This window comes from Gasterosteus aculeatus, chromosome 10 (assembly GCF_964276395.1).
Source record: "Gasterosteus aculeatus chromosome 10, fGasAcu3.hap1.1, whole genome shotgun sequence".
Lineage (NCBI taxonomy): Eukaryota > Metazoa > Chordata > Actinopteri > Perciformes > Gasterosteidae > Gasterosteus > Gasterosteus aculeatus.
In genome coordinates this window covers 8,079,449-8,095,644 of record NC_135697.1, presented here as the reverse complement: position 1 = coordinate 8,095,644, position 16,196 = coordinate 8,079,449, and the positions used below count along the sequence as shown (strand labels likewise).

Here is a 16,196-nt window from a genome sequence, read left to right as displayed (position 1 = left end):
ACTCCTCTTCTCCAAGCCGGAGGCCCATTCTTTCATTCCCATTCAGGTCTTTGCTGGTTCGGCTGAGAGATGCACGAACCCACAGAGGGAGTTCTGCTTGAGGAACAAATCCACCAAACAAAAGAAAAGACACCTAAACGAGATGCCAACTCTCCTCCTCACACCGCGTTAATACCAGCGCGGTTGGCCACAAACGAGTTCATCTGCAGGCCGCGTGCAATGCTAAAGCATAACTCAACTAGATCCTTTATCCTAATCCTCTAAGCACCTTGATAATGGATATTCGCATTATTATGTTCATACGTGAATCACTTCCAATATTTAATGGTTGTTTAACATGGGAATTGTTACTGTTCTCACTAATTTGAAGAGGACGGGGCCTTGATTTAAAAAAAGTTGATGTGATCATTAATTTCCGAGCACCAACCAGACGATGGCCACATCTGAATTGAAATTAAACAACGTTAGTCGGATTATTTTGTCGTTACAAGGAACACATATCTTTGTTGAAAGCAGATCATGCGTGGATCATAATGTATTTTTGCTCTTTATCTTAATTAGTTGGCTTACAAATGGCAAACATTTCAAAGACAACGGAAGAGAGACTATTCATTTTCACCTTGGGATAATTTGGCTTTTTTCTAGGGCTGTCAATAGATAAAAATCTCACATTTTGAGATTCAATTCATTTAATTAATTCATCAGTCTGGAAACGTATTGCTTATTGGCCGAGTAACATCCCATGTGATTAAGAACGCATGTGTCTAATTGTTCTGTGTGTATCCTGGACCGCTAATTGAGGGCCATACATGTTTTACTTCTAATGCGAAAAGCTCTCCATCTTTAACCACCGCTTCCGTCCCTCTGATCTAACTGACTGCAGCATGCGGCGGTTTCGCGTCAGGGCTCAACGCACAGCAGAAGTAAACAACGTTTCCTTAACTGGGTTAAAATACTTAAGCACGCTTTTTTTTTTCTTGTCCTCTTGAATTTCAATGTCAACGTAAAAGCCTCCATGAAGTTCTGCCGAAGGTCAGAGACCGATGGCTTTTATCACATCCAGCGGGTTGGAGGGAACTATCTCTGACGTAGCGCTGAGCAAGAAATTCTGGTTCGGTTCCGTTGAATGAAATCTATTTGGGTCATGGCGAGATGAAATGAGTCCTCTTGATACTCTGTCAATTGCTGAAAAGCAATTCTCTCACTCTACAGAACGAACCACGTTCCTTTGGTTCAAAAGGGATAATTTCTAATCAGCTAACTGCAATAATAAACCTTTCTCATTCAATCAAGTGGCTTTTAGTGCTCAAATTGCCGTAGAGAGTTAATTAAACAAGGGAACAGAATGTAACATAATGGTGTAAAATATAATAAGACCTTTTCCCTCTTTATACAACATACAACAATTCCAAATTCTGCAGAAGGGAGGACGAGAGAGAAGTGAAAGATGCCCTCTGTGCTTCTTATGGGTAGATTAGGATTTCCTGCCTATCTGAGATAAATGGAAATGATTTGTTGCGTGAGTGTGTGCATGCATACATCCACGTGCATAGCATGTGTGTGCGCACGTGTCAGTTTTTGGAAGATTTATAGTCTGCATACTTGCAATTGCCCCGTTAGTTAAGCCAAATTACCTCGGCTGTATCTCTGTTTTTCTTTCTCTCCTTCACACCAACACGCACACATGCACTGAGACACAGCGCAGAATGGTGATTAAAAGGTTAGATCCATTAACAAGCAAATGGTAATTTAGGGGAGGGGGGGTGATTAACATGAAAAACACACACAGACATGGACACACATCCGTGCACGGACACACATTTCACATTTCATAAATGTAACTGAAGGTCTTGTGTTTGTTTTTTTTAAAGATTGTTGAAATGAAATGCATTAACCCCGTCTGAACTTTAAAGTGGGCCTTTGTTTCCTCTACCCAAAACGTCAAGTTCATTTTTTTCCTTAAATCATCTTTCAAGGGGATGCTGCTGGTCCCTTCAACAATGTTTTCTTCTATTCATAAATTTCAGCAATTAGATTAAGCAACTATTTTCCATGTTCATAAACAAGTAAAAATCACCTTCCGTGATTGCTGCATTTCTACTAAAGACCAGTTCCAGCTTGACTCATGTTTTCTCAAATTTGATCTTTAATGCTGTCTTTGAGTTGTTAATATTGTTAAAGTGAATCAAGGTACCCAATGTGGCATCTCTACCTCAAAATTGAGAATACCTGTAAGAAATATGAGCTAATGACTAGATAATTACTTTAGAAATTTTGACACTCATCACTTTGGCATTTGAACTTCACACCCTTGGAATTTCTGTATAATGACCATTATTAAAGCTGAGAGGAGCTTTTGCTTCAAAGAGATTCATATGTGACTCGTGCATGCAAAGAAGTAATTTCTTTTCTTGTGACAGTGACAATATTTTATCGTTTTTTGAGATGACAATATCACACTGCACGTGTGTGTGGATTTTGCGTCTTTTGACACAAAATGGTATATTAAGTATGAAATGTGGAATTGGGAGCAACTGGTTTGTAAGAGATTGCAGAATATTTGTCATAGTCCTCTTCATTCTGGCAGTGATGTCACCAGTCTGACCACTCCATGTACACCCATTATTCAATATGCACATTCAGCCCAACACAATACAGAGCTTTGTTAATGTTTTAGACTTAAAATAATGTTTCCTTGGAGAGTCACAATGTTATCTTATCTCTCTTAACACTGGATTTCTATTCAAGCGAATATAAAAACTTTTTTTTAATTTTTAATGGTTGTCAAACCTCTGATTGAAGTGGTTGCACACCATTCCCAATCAGGCTGCACATTTTCATGTATTCTAAACCATGTGTTGTTTTACAAATGTCTTAATCAATTGAACTATTTAAGGAAACATCTAAATTGTCTAGTTGTTTTCTTTGTGGATCATGTAACCACAACGGAATTTTAGTATATGACTTAAATCACCTTCATTACAAAGCATTAGCGAAGGAAAAAGCAAGCAGGAGAAACCTGAGGTAAATCTACTTAACCTTCAACACTGGAGATGTGCTTTCATTTCTTGTCTTTGACCACAACAGCAATATTTTCTATAGTTTTGTAGTTTATTCCAGTTTTAAGATGAACCCTCATTGCATTGATGGTTACCTGGATACCAAGACAATCAAATAAACCATCGTTGTTTGCGCTTCAGCTTGTGGTTAGCCTTGGGTTTGAATGCTTATTAGTTTTTCCTTTAATGAAAATGCCAGTTGAGTCTTTTTTCATTTCTGCTTTACAAAGCCACACTTAAGAATGCCATGGTAGTTTTAATAAATGCTTACATTCAGTATTGAAGTATGTGGCTTCATGGCTTTCAGTTTGCTCTTCATTTAACAGTTTAATATGTAATATATATAAAAAAGAATGGACATGAGGTTCTTTACATTACACAGATTCAGTTCCATTGTCCTGTCTCCACGCGGATCTGTAGGCGATGTCTTCCTGTGTCATAAGCTGCCGTTTGAAATGACGGGTCTCCTGTCACTCACTGATATTCTGCCGTAGTATGTGTGAACGACCAGTAAGGTCGCGGGACATTCAATTGTTGGGGGTAGAAGACGTGAGTGGGACAACAATTAGAACTCAGAGAATTGAACAGCTGTCTGACAATTAATAATGTGTCAGTGCCAAGGGAGCATCTGAAACATTTTGGGCATGGACTGATGATCCAAGGCGAGTAAGAAACGGTGGAAGAAATAAGGCGTGTATTTCTTTGCCAGACTTTCAGGATTAATAATACCAGATTGAGGATTTGATTCCGACGGTGTGTGGGACTCATGCCCTGTTGGCTACTTTCAAAAAGCTTTTACAAAAGCTTAAATGCTAAAATGCCATTGGATTCCATTGAAATAAAGTCAGAAAGAGTTTTGGAGAAAGAAAAAACAAGGATTGCCTTGGATGAATAATTGCGAGCAACTCAAAGACTTTGAATACAGCTCCAAAATCCCACATTCCCACAAAAACATTCACCCCTAGACCTGAAAACCTGGTCTTCTTTAAAATTATGTAACCAAGTGATAATTTAAATGAGGATATATCTGAAGCCCACGTTCTGGCTAAAACCAAAAAATAAAATCAATTCATTCATGTTTAGGGCGCATTTAGGGAGGATTAACGCATGTACAGTTTGTCAAAGTGGGACTGTAGGATTGTTATAAAACTGATGGAGGAATGAATATTGTCACGGTTACTGGTTTTATACCATGAAGACATACAGGTGATACTAGTGATTTCCAGTATGTCTGCAGTCCCTTCTGAGATAAGTCACATTGATATAATTTAACCCAGGCGTTTATGCAGAATATTCTTTGCAGCATCAAAGCAGATGACTGAGGTTTCCATGTATTCAAATCCAAAGATGTGTAGACCTTCTATTCTGTGAAGGGCATAGATTTTGCATTTAAGATTTAAGTGTCTTTTATAAATTGGTCCTGCAAAGAGAGCAACTGAAGTTTTATCAGACTATTACATGAATATTTGATCAATGCAATTTGTCAGTCTGTCGGTTACATACAGTAGATTTATTGGGTTCAAGGAAGCAAATCTCTTTTTAAGCCTTTCGAAGTGAAACCAGGTTTGTGTGAATACCTGTCAACACGAAATGTTTTATGCTCTAATCATTATGAATATGGATAGAATGACTGGATTACATTCACACAGTGGTCAAAAGCACATGGATATTTTAAACTTTTTTTTAAATTAAAAGTCCCGCTACTGCTGCCATGTGAGTAAATACTACTGAAAAATAGCTGCCAGTAAAGATTCATCATCTACTGCACTATGGTTTCATGCAAAAGATAATGATCAGAATGTGAAGCTAAAATATTTGATTACTTTAAAATCATTTCTCTTGAATGCAGCATACACGTCGCAGCTTGTTGATAATTGTGAACATTCAGATGTGAAAGATGCATCTTTGCAGGAAGATTAATACTTAAACAATTACCTCTCAACTTCTACTGCAATATCCTAAAGGTCACATTCCTGAGAGACACACACTATGCACAAATTCTCCCCTGACAGAAAACAAAGGGTCAATAATTCTCATTTAATAGTTTTTTCTGTCCTGAAAGACTGTTGTCTTCTGCTGGTCAAAGAAGTATAGTCCAGTGTATCAGTTATGCTCGTCCTACCCGACCGCCGAGCAGCAGGAAGGTCCTATTATGTGGTGGTGATTAGGTTTCCTGTGAATTATCACACCCCGGTGGGATGGGGTTGATTGGACGTGGTATCGCTAATCTGCTGCTCTCTGGAGCCTCTGATCTGAAATCACTGTTATTGTGTTGTGTGCATTATATTGTTATCTTCATTACTGTATATTATTTTTGCAACAGGCATAATACAACAGACGAGATAAACATTTTTTTTTTTAAATGAGCAGAAATACAATAACAAGAATCCACGCTAACTATATACACACGGATATCAGATATACAGATTGCACATAGTGTTTGTATAGCACAGATTTATATTGTTGTGTTATCTTCAGAAAGAACTTTTAAGATAATGAACAAAAACTTTTATACATCTTTTTTTTCCGGTACATGATATATTTTAACTGAATACGTTGCAGATTGTAAGGTACCACTCTATATGTTTCTGTTCTTGATTTTAATCCGTCACTTTCTGCTTTGGCCATTCCATGGAAGATGATTCATACTCCAGTCATCGTGTGCTTGATTTCTAAATGGTATGAGTGGTAGCAAGAGAATAACGAAGGAATACCCAACCGAAAAACCTGCTAGTTTATTCCCTCTCTCCTGCCCTGACCCAGTTTGAGTCGGCCATCCTCCACAAGTTTATACTTGACTAAATCACGCCCTCTTTCCGTTACACAGAACCTCATGAAAAGACACACATAGACACCTGCTATGAACTGCCAAAGGAGGAAAACGTGCAGAAAATAGAAAAAACCTGAGAACCCTGTGATGGGTGCGAAAATAAACCTTTTCCATTTGTTAATATTCCTGAGCAGAATTGAGGACACATCTTTGAAAGAGAGCAAGATATGTAAATATCGATAGTGCGTGTGTGTGATACTGAGCGAGTGGTTTGCGTGAGTTTGAACCAAGGTGTGTTTACCCCTGGGGTAGTGGTATTTCATCTCTTCCTGCATTAGATCTGCCCTTTAGGGGTTAAGAGGTGTGTGCGTATGTGTGTTTGTTAGAAGATCCAAACATTTCGGTTCAGGTTAAAAAGACGGGAAGGAAGAAAAAAAAAAAGAACATTTCTCCTGCATGCTCTTGTGTGAGCGGCAGAATCCCAATTAATTCATGACATAATGAACTTACTGCTGTAAGAACCTAGTAGGCCGTCCAGTGCCAAGAAACCTCCATGAGAGGCAATTATTATTGGCACGTGTACAATAAAGGTACAATAAAGGTAATGCGTCAAAAGTAATTGTGTGAATACATAAAAAAATGTATAATCCTGATGAGGGCATTCAATGAAATAATCCAACAATAAATTAAAAGTTTTATATTTATTTATTTATTTATATATATATATGTGTGTATATGTATGTATATACATATGGGATTTCAGCTGAGGTTTTTTCAAATATTCTCAAACTAATCACTAAATAATTAACCAAATGCCACCAGCATTCAAGTACAATTCATGTATTTTCTTTGCAATTGGGATGCTCAGAGCCATGTGCCTGTGTTGATTGGGGTCAATGAGAATTGGCCTTTCAACCAAGATGTTGCTGAACCGTTTATCCGTCAATGTATCCAAACCTCAGTGTATTTCGTGCCGTAAGTGGGTCAAAGTTGACCCACAGCTGGTAAAACTGGTAACTTGGCTTTGAGGAGTGAAAATGTTGTGTGGCTTTTATCTGTGCATAATTGCTATAGCTTGCACAGCAGGCAGGAGAAGATGTGGATGTATTAGTATATCCGTGCTTGGTAGAGGGATGCTTTCATTGGATGTCACTGAGCTAATTTTGTTTTTAGAAATTAGTAATATTTCTTATTGTGCTTTGAAAAGGGGGAAGATTGCATTAGATTTTTGGATTTTTAGAAATGTTTCAACAGGGAAGGATTATATAGTTGATTACAAACATGTCCTTTTTTATACCTTGCTAAAAACTATATATTTTTCCAAATTACAGGGACACCAATGGGGAAGACAGACAGAAAAAAGTGATATGTTCATTGAAGTTAGATTTTCCTGTTCGCTCTAGCTCATCCCTCATAACACCTTTTCTTCCAATTACTTAAATTCTCTCCTTCTCATTATTGGGTTCTATTTATCACTGTCTGTATCTCCGAACATAACGTTTGACTTCATCATCACTCTTGCCTTGATATATGTACCGGTACTGGTATCATCTCTCACAGTCTTTCTGTCTTCCTGTCAATGACCTGCTCTTTTCTGAAAGATTGTAATTCTCTCTTTCATCCCTCTGTTTCCTAATTGCTTTCTCTCAAGTCCCATCCATCCTTTCTTTCTCAATTCTCCCTATAAATATCATTAATTTAGCAGCGAGAACCAGCTCTCTTCTCTTCAGCTCAGCCTAGATTGTAATTAAAATAATTAAAAGAACTTTAACAAAGCGGTACACTATTCAGGAGTCAAATCCCCTGGTGAAATATCTCTTGAGTCTGTGCAGCCCCTGTGTCTCTTTGTGTCATATTGTAGCTACTCCAGTCCGTAGAGATTGTCGCTGCTTTCATTTAATACACTTGAGACATGTTTTAGTGGATCCCCCTCCTGCTATAATCTGTTGGCCATTTCAATGAGTGAATGAAATACCAACTAACTTGATGAAGGTCTTCTACCTCTACTGCCAGACAATGTCATGTGTTGGTCCACATCAAATTATTTACTAAACCTTAAAGCTTTAAATGGTATCCATCTAAATGGGACTATGATTAGAAAATTAGCATTGTGCTGTATTGTAGAAGACTTGAAACTAGCGATTGAGACCTTAAACTCATGTTTACAATGTAGAGTGAGGTAATCAAGTGAGAAGCAGGGTCATTTACTCTTTACATCTTTGCCAATCGTTTCCGACTCCCTCATATCTCTTTAAAATGTGGGGAAATGGCATAACCATAATGAATGTAAACAGCAAACATGACTATAACTTTGCCATCGTAGGCCTGTAACAATCCAGTCCTTTCTGTCAGAAATGATTGGATTATTACAAGCCATGGATGGCTACAGATACCTATGGTAGTTTTATGCCTGGATAGTTGATTTATTGATTGCTATTGGAATGTAATGAGTATTCATTCAATATAACAAATAAATGTAAATATAAAACATAATTGCTTGAAACACTTGTAACGCCCAGGATGCACTTTACTAATAGAATCTGTGAGGAGTGCCGTTGTTCAGCATGTAGGCCAATAACTGTGTTCTACTTCCAACAGTTTCTACAAATAATTTCCTAGATTGCTAACTCCATTTTTCTAGTCTGAAGACATTACATTACATGTCATTTAGCGGACGCTTTTATCCAAAGCGACGTACAATAAGTGCCTTCAACCGAAGGGTACAAACTCAGGAGAACAAGAAACAAGAAAGTGCAATTTCCTCAAATAAGCCAATTTACAATTTGCTATAGATGAATGACGTTACAAGTACAATTTAAGTGCTACAATTTGTTAGTCTTTAGTCGAGGTAGAGTCTGAAGAGGTGTGTCTTTAGTTTGCGGCGGAAGATGTGAAGGCTCTCTGCGGTCCTGGTGTCTTCAGAGAGCTCGTTCCATCATTTCGGCGCAAGGACAGCGAAGAGTCGAGATCTAGTCGAGTGTTTTGCTCTCAGTGAGGGAGGGACGAGTAGTTTTGCAGATGCAGAGCGGAGAGTGCGGGTTGGGATGTAGGGTTTGACCATGTCCTGGATGTAAGCTGGACCCGATCCACTCACAGCATGGTACGTGAGCACCAATGTTTTGAACTGGATGCGGGCGGCCACCGGTAGCCAGTGAAGAGAGCGGAGGAGTGGAGTAGTGTGGGAGAATTTCGGAAGGTTGAAGACATTAAGCTATGTAAAATGATGAGTACCTTCCAGTTTCCATTCATGAATGTCCATAAGTGACATGCATAATATGGTGGTCTTTGTCATAATCTATCTAGTTTACAGAGATTTCTTGGCAATTGGAACGTTTTTCAAATTTGCCGCTAAACTTTGATTTAGTAGTAGTGCTTAACCTGGAAAGCTGTGCGAGGCCCCTGTGAAACCCACTTAGCCCTTCTCATGGCTGATTCCTCCTGACCTTGTTTGTTTTGGGTGGCAGGCTAATGAGAACCAGGGCTGCGTAAAGAGTCTGCCAATATACCTGGGATGACACTCCTCTCTGGTAACATTGACAGTCCTGTGTGTGTGTGTGTGTGTGTGTGTGTGTGTGTGTGTGTGTGTGTGTGTGTGTGTGTGTGTGTGTGTGTGTGTGTGTGTGTGTGTGTGTGTGTGTGTGTGAGAGAGGTTCCAGTAATCCCAGTGGTTAAACTGGTAATCCCCTCAAGGTGGCCATAAACCCCTCGACACACACGTACACACTTACACATACCCTTCGCACAGACAGACGAGCGCACGCTTCCCCAGGCGAGTGTTCCCTAGGGAGGAATCACTGTGTTCAGCCAGAGACGTGGCCCTCTGCCCCCGGAGGGCAGAACGGAGCCACTGCCCAGCAATACATACGGATTTAAGAAAGGGAGACAAAGGCCGAAGGGGAGATGGAGGGGAAAAAAAACCTTGAAAGGGATAATGAGAGGGAGAAAGGCTGGATTAGGACAACCGCAGGGAGGAGAGGAAAACGAGTAAACTGGCCCGGTGTCTGAACAGAGAGGAGTAAGAATCTAAAGCCTTGCGATACTTTACTCTCTGGTGACAGCAACACCAGATTATTGATCTGTTTGAATTTTTTTTTTGGTCTTGTACCAAAAAAAAGATTCACCCTCCTCAATTTCTTTCCACCCAGTGTTATTGTTTCTGGCTCTTTGGGTCTCTGCAATGACACCGACTGATCTGTGCAGCAGTGTTTCCTTTGAGTTGGTATCCTCAAACAGACGATTCCCTGAGGCTGCAAATGGACTTTGTGAAGAACACAATGCCTTTGGGGAGATGATGTGTTTTGGTCTTGAGATGCCACTTTCTCTTCCTCGGGTTGATGTGCTAATCAGTGCTTGAACTCTTGTGGCCCTCAAAACCTGGAAAAAAATCTGAATGTATGCCTCTCATTGAGAATCTTACATTTCTTTTAAAGCACTGGGCATTATTTCTTTAAAACGTACATTTTATAGCTGTGTGGCATTTGTTCAGATAACAATTCCTTGCTGGAGTCTCATAGACACCCACTGTCCCTCTGCAGCCTGGTAGTGAGCTGCATGTGCTGGGTGAGACATGCTTCTCTCATTACATGAAGACAACCACACTGAACCTCTACTATGAGTCACTCGGTTTCAACACGGAACCCATCAGTGCTCGACACTAACCCGGGACGACGGAGGAATCGTTTCCTTTAATGTGTCACATAACACAAACGGCAAGTCACAGCATACGATGATTCATTCACACTCTGGGCACAGGTAGGTTGTCTCTATTTTCCCCACACACGCTTTCATATCTCAAATGCCACTTCTTTTTTAGATGGTGATCTCGCTTGATTTAGCTCAACAATGCCTCGTTTGAACTTGCAAGTCGGTGTTAGTGTGTCTAGATATAGATATCTTTGAACTGGATTTGTTGGAATACCCAAAGGGGCCACAAAGCGTGGTACATAAGTGCTACTTTATACCATGGTATTCTTGGGCCAATGAATCAAACTTGTCCTTGTAGGGTCTTGCCCCTCTTGACTGTCGCACTTATATTTTGTTGCCTTTTCAAAAGCCCCATTGATTGAATGCTGATCCCCAAACATGGTGCCATTATGGTCCGTTTCAACCTTTTTATGGAATGGACTCACTGACCGATTCATGTTCTGCTGTAAGGGGATTTTTGGGACAGGAGTACAACTTTGTGATGTTTTTATCTCACATCATTTTGTTGTCATATTTTCTGGCTTTCATTTTTGTTGTAAAATTAATAATAAATTGACGTAAATTGCTCTCTCGCAATCAAGACCAGCTATTTTTCCTGCAGCAGTCAGGACCACATACAATGGGGAGAACAAGTATTTAATACACTGCAGATTATCAGACTTACAAAGCAGGTAGGAGAGCAGGTCTACAATTCTATCCCTGATGTCCTTACACAGCTCTCTGGTCGTGGCCATTGTGGAGCGGTTGGAGTCTGTTTGATTGATTCAAACGGGTGCAGTTAATACAGGTAATGAGGGAGGGCTATTACTCCTAATAACAGAAGGGCTTCCTAAAGTCAAACTAAGGTCTGTGAGAGACGGAATTCTTACTGGTTGGTTGATGATCCACTACTTATGTCATGCAATAAACTGCAAAATGACTTTTTAAATTCTTACAATGGGATTTTCTGGATTTGTTTTAGATTCCGTCACTCACAGTTGAAGAGTACCTTTGATAAAAATTACAGACTCCTACATGCTTTGCAAGTGGGAAAACCTGCAAAATCTGCATCGTTGTATCAAATCTCCGCTGTAACTTCTTTCCAAGTAGTTTGAGAACTTGATTTGATTTACCTCCTTGACATTCATTTGATTATCATTTGGGGATGCTAATTTGAATAGCTCACCTTCATCACCCCATCACTTACTGTTAACTGTCAAGATCAGGGCCTTGAAGGGGTGCTGTGGCTGAAGGGCCGTTAGAACGTGAGGAGCATCTAAAAAGTGAAATGTGAAAGATGTCCATCTTATCCTGAACACAGTACGCGATCAATTTTTTAATATTATTTAAACTGATGTAATTCTATTTCAATTCAACATTTAACTATCTTCGAAAAAGACATAGGATACAGCGATTTGGTTAAATGCTTGTATTTGCACACACGCATGCAGAAGGACATGATTGAAAATGACATGTAGGCGTCTGGTTACGCTGCCAATCCTCATCCCGCAGGGAACATCAGAGAGCAGAGACAGACTGGCATAAGGAGACATAAAAGTCAAAAGATGTCTTTCTCTCAGCTCTATTTCGCTCTCCATTATCCTTCAAGACCGAACTACAAAAATTCCATTAAAAGACCATGTAGTGACCTTAACACACATGCACATGCGAGAAACAATGCAGCGTTGATGTATCAATTAATCATCGTCTGACACCTGACCATTATATGCTATGTATCATCACTGGACCATGGGAATTATATAATTGTGATTGTGTGTGTGTGTGTGTGTGTGTAAAATGTCATACTACTCTACAATGACCATTGTTATTCCCCGCTCTTAAAATCATGTAAGCTCTGACAGGCTAATAGATCTTTTGTGGGTGGTTTTGTGTGTGTGTGCAAATGTGTGTATCTTACTCATTAGTATGCAGTACTGGGCACTAGCCCTGTGTTATTAAACATTAAAACTAGATGACAGAATTTGGCTTGAGCCCCGGGGCTGTAACTACCACACTAGGACACAATCAGGGAAACACACACGCACAGTCGCAACCTCAAGATACTTGCACACAAAAATACATTCAAACGTCCATTGGAGGCTAAAACTATTTCAGAGTTTGTTCTCAACGCAGCCATTTTTAATGAAGACTGTCATTTGTTTTCCCACAATAGCATATGAAAGCCACTGGCTTTGGTTGGTCCGTTGCTGCCGTCGATGTATCTTATTTATTTATTGTTCTACACACTACATCCTAATGCTTTGACTTGCATTATATATAACCTTTTTATATGTATACTGTCAAATAGTATTGCTGATAATTGGCACTGTGTTCATGGTATTTGTAATTATAGAAAACTTCCCTTATGCCCAGGCTGAAATCATTTATATGGATGAAATGGCCCCAAACAAAGACTCGCAATTATGGGCCTGTCCATCTAGGAATTGCCCCCCCGCCCTCTGTGATCATCAATTTTTAATATTGTAGAATTTTTTTGTGTTGATTTATTAGTATAATTATCGTTGTTGCCAACTTGGGATAACGTGGAACTTTCTCAGCTCATCCAGCAGCTCACAGAGGCAGGAGGGAGGAGCTACTTTCATTTTGTCAAGGCTTGATCCTAAACGTTTTGGGTTTAGCTCCAAATACAATTTTAAATGTTAGCCGGTGTCAGGCCTTAAAATACAATGCAATGGAGTTAATGTAAGATAACAAAATAAATGCAAGTATTTCAACAACCTCTTTTAGTCCGGCTGAAAAGCAAAAGTAACAGAAAGTCAATTATTTTCAAATTTCCGTTGGAAGACTTTACGGATAACGTCGAGTGGTAAAAAAAAGTCGTAAAAAATATAATGTTGTGTTATTGTGGTAACATAACATTTATTAATTATTGATGCTGTTGGATAGATTGTTATTGCATTATGTTGAAATGTTGTGTTTGAAAGGCCAAACACCAACAAATATGGATTGAAGCATAATAATTGTTGGATGAAAACAAGCAATTTTTTTCAGGAAACACCTATAATGCTTTGAGGCCAGTAGAAATTCAGACTTAGGTGCTAAATAAAGATTGTGAGAATTTGCAGTATAACAGATCACACACTTGTAGGATCTGTTCGATCAATACAATCGCATTGTGGTGCTTTTTAGTGTTCACATTGAGCCTGCTCACTGGACTCAAATACACACAGATTTATGTCTGCCTCCCGGTCGTTATGAAAAATACGATGGAACAAAGTCCATTTGGATATTGAAACTAACAAACACCGCATCTGTCCACAGGTTTAGTATGTGGTATCAAAGCATGCGGTGAAATGGGAGTTGAGCAAGAAGCAGAGCAGCCATATATTAACCTTGGCGTGAAGTTTTATACGTTCTACTCAGAGCCATTCATTTCACTCCGGGGCGGCTTTCTGCAGACTGAGACTGGTCTAGTGTCGGTTCATCTCTAAGGCCTCTCATTTATAATACTGAACTGGGATGGCGTGTGGATATCAGCGAAGACTAAATCTTCAATACGTGTAAAATTCTACAAACAACAAAAAACGAACCCGTAGTAGTGGATCCAAATAATTGTCTGGCAGCTTTAATTTTCTACATAAACGAATGCAGTGCCCATTTAAAACAGGCACTGTCCAAATGCTTGGTCTGTTGTGTCTCTTGAGAACCACCTATATAAACGTCATACTCTACCGGTATCCAGGGCAGATGGTACTTATAGGCATAGTAGACAAATACCTGGGGGGCAACTAAAATTGACACAAATAGCTCCAGATATATTAGGATGTCAAGATATAAAAGTATTGTACCACAAAATAATTTACAAAGGTCCCCCTTTGAACGTCTGCCTTAGATTAAGACAATATTCTGCTATATTAACTTGACTGAAGTGCTGGCCATTAACGGGACTGACCATGAGACACTTGATAGAAGGGGACCTGCACCAGGTATAATTGTGTTTGCCCTACTATGACACTTCAAATGGGCTTTCCGGCAACTTGATACAATCATGTAGGTTCACCAGAATCTCCTTCATCTCAGGAACCTGTTGGCCTTCAGGCAGCGAGCAGCCCGTCACACACAGACCCACATGTCGCTTTGCTGTCACCTTTGACCTGCAGTCAGAAACTCCGGTGGGAGGAGGAGAGATCTTTGCCCTGTAGTAGTGTCTCCCCCTCTGGGTCAGGAACAGCTAATACTGACAACATGCTGCTGGAGGCCCAGGCCATATTGCAGGGCGTCAGGGGAAAACAGATGAACCAGTTCTTACATGGGGAGACTTTCAGATTTGCTGCAGTAACATTATGAAGGAAGGTGGACAGTAGTCGCTGCGGACGCGCACTCGCTGTCCACTGGCTCGAGCGTGTGCACGTGTATGCGCACGAGTGTCACACTGGAAAGAAAGTTTTCAGTATTGTCAAGTCAAGAGGTTAGTGTAGGTTAGTCACTGCACTGCAAGATTTAATGTTTCCAATTGCGATAGTAGCCATTAGTCATTAGATTCCCTCTATGGCGTCACTTTATTCAAATAATGCTGTTTGGAAAGATGCAGGGATTGTTTTCGGGGGTTGTGAGGGCATCTATGGGCGTCTCTCTGCTCGTGATCATTGTCTCCAATGAAGAAAGGTTTGGTTGCAACGTTATCCAGAATTCAACCGCAGCCCACAGCCAAAGTGACCTACAATCATCAAGCAGATGACATGTCCGAGCCAGCAGAGCCCTGAAGTTCCTACCAGCATTAATTGTAATCCGTCCGTCCATCCGCATCAAATTTGGCTTCGTTTAACTTTTTCTTCTTGAGGTCGTTTGCGCCACTAAAAGTCAAGCTAGTTGTCACCGCAGGCAAAGTTTCACCTGTCAGTCCGACAGACAGACACACATAGGAACACAAGTTTGTTTGTTGCTGCAAACATGAAAAATGAAAAGATATGAAAGATACTAGCTGACCTCTACCATCTTAACATTTTTAAAAAATCAATACTATCTCATGCTTCAAAGTATGACACTGAAAAGAAGCCGTTTTACAGAAGTTTCCCAGCAAGCCTTGAGCTCACTTCTAGTTCAGTCAATACTTGTTATTGCTGCACACCTATTTATTGACAGTCCATTGAAACCAGGTTTAAGCTTGTGTCCCATTGTCTGTGTTGTTCATGTTTTATTTTGTATTTTTCCTGCCTTTCGTGTCTCCCTGGTTGATTTCCCTTCCACCCCTGGTGTGTTTTCTCCCCCTTTGGGACTGTCTGCCTTGTCCCTGATTGTTCCCACCTCTGTCCACTGACCTGCACCTCCCCAGTGTATTCAAACCATGTGTGTCCCTTGGCTGGTCGTGGATTCGTCTGCTATCCCCTGTGACACATTCTGCGTTACTTCAACTCCAGATTCCTGGTATTGGATTCATCTAAGTTTATTTTATTTTACTGGTTTAGGTCCTATTTATCTCCTGAAACCCGACTGGCCATCTGCAGCATCATATTTACGATGGTCAGATTATTTACTTGATGAATTTTAAACATGACTGGAAAAATGTTGAGCAAAAAAGGATTGCTAGATATTTGTAGCTGTTCTGAAGCGGTCAATTCTTTCCTACGTTTCCCCCTCTGCCTTTCAACAAGCCACCTCATCCCCTCTTTGCTTCTCATCTCCCTCCATCTATATATCTCTCCACCTATATATATATATCTCTC

The 16,196-nt window shown here is 40.0% G+C and overlaps 1 protein-coding gene across 7 annotated transcripts in view; it reads left to right on the top strand.

Moving 5' to 3' along the window:
• LOC120826256 (CUB and sushi domain-containing protein 3-like) overlaps window positions 1–16,196 on the top strand; it is a 256,995-nt gene that overhangs the window by 62,905 nt on the left and 177,894 nt on the right. The gene's annotated exons all lie outside the window — the stretch shown is intronic.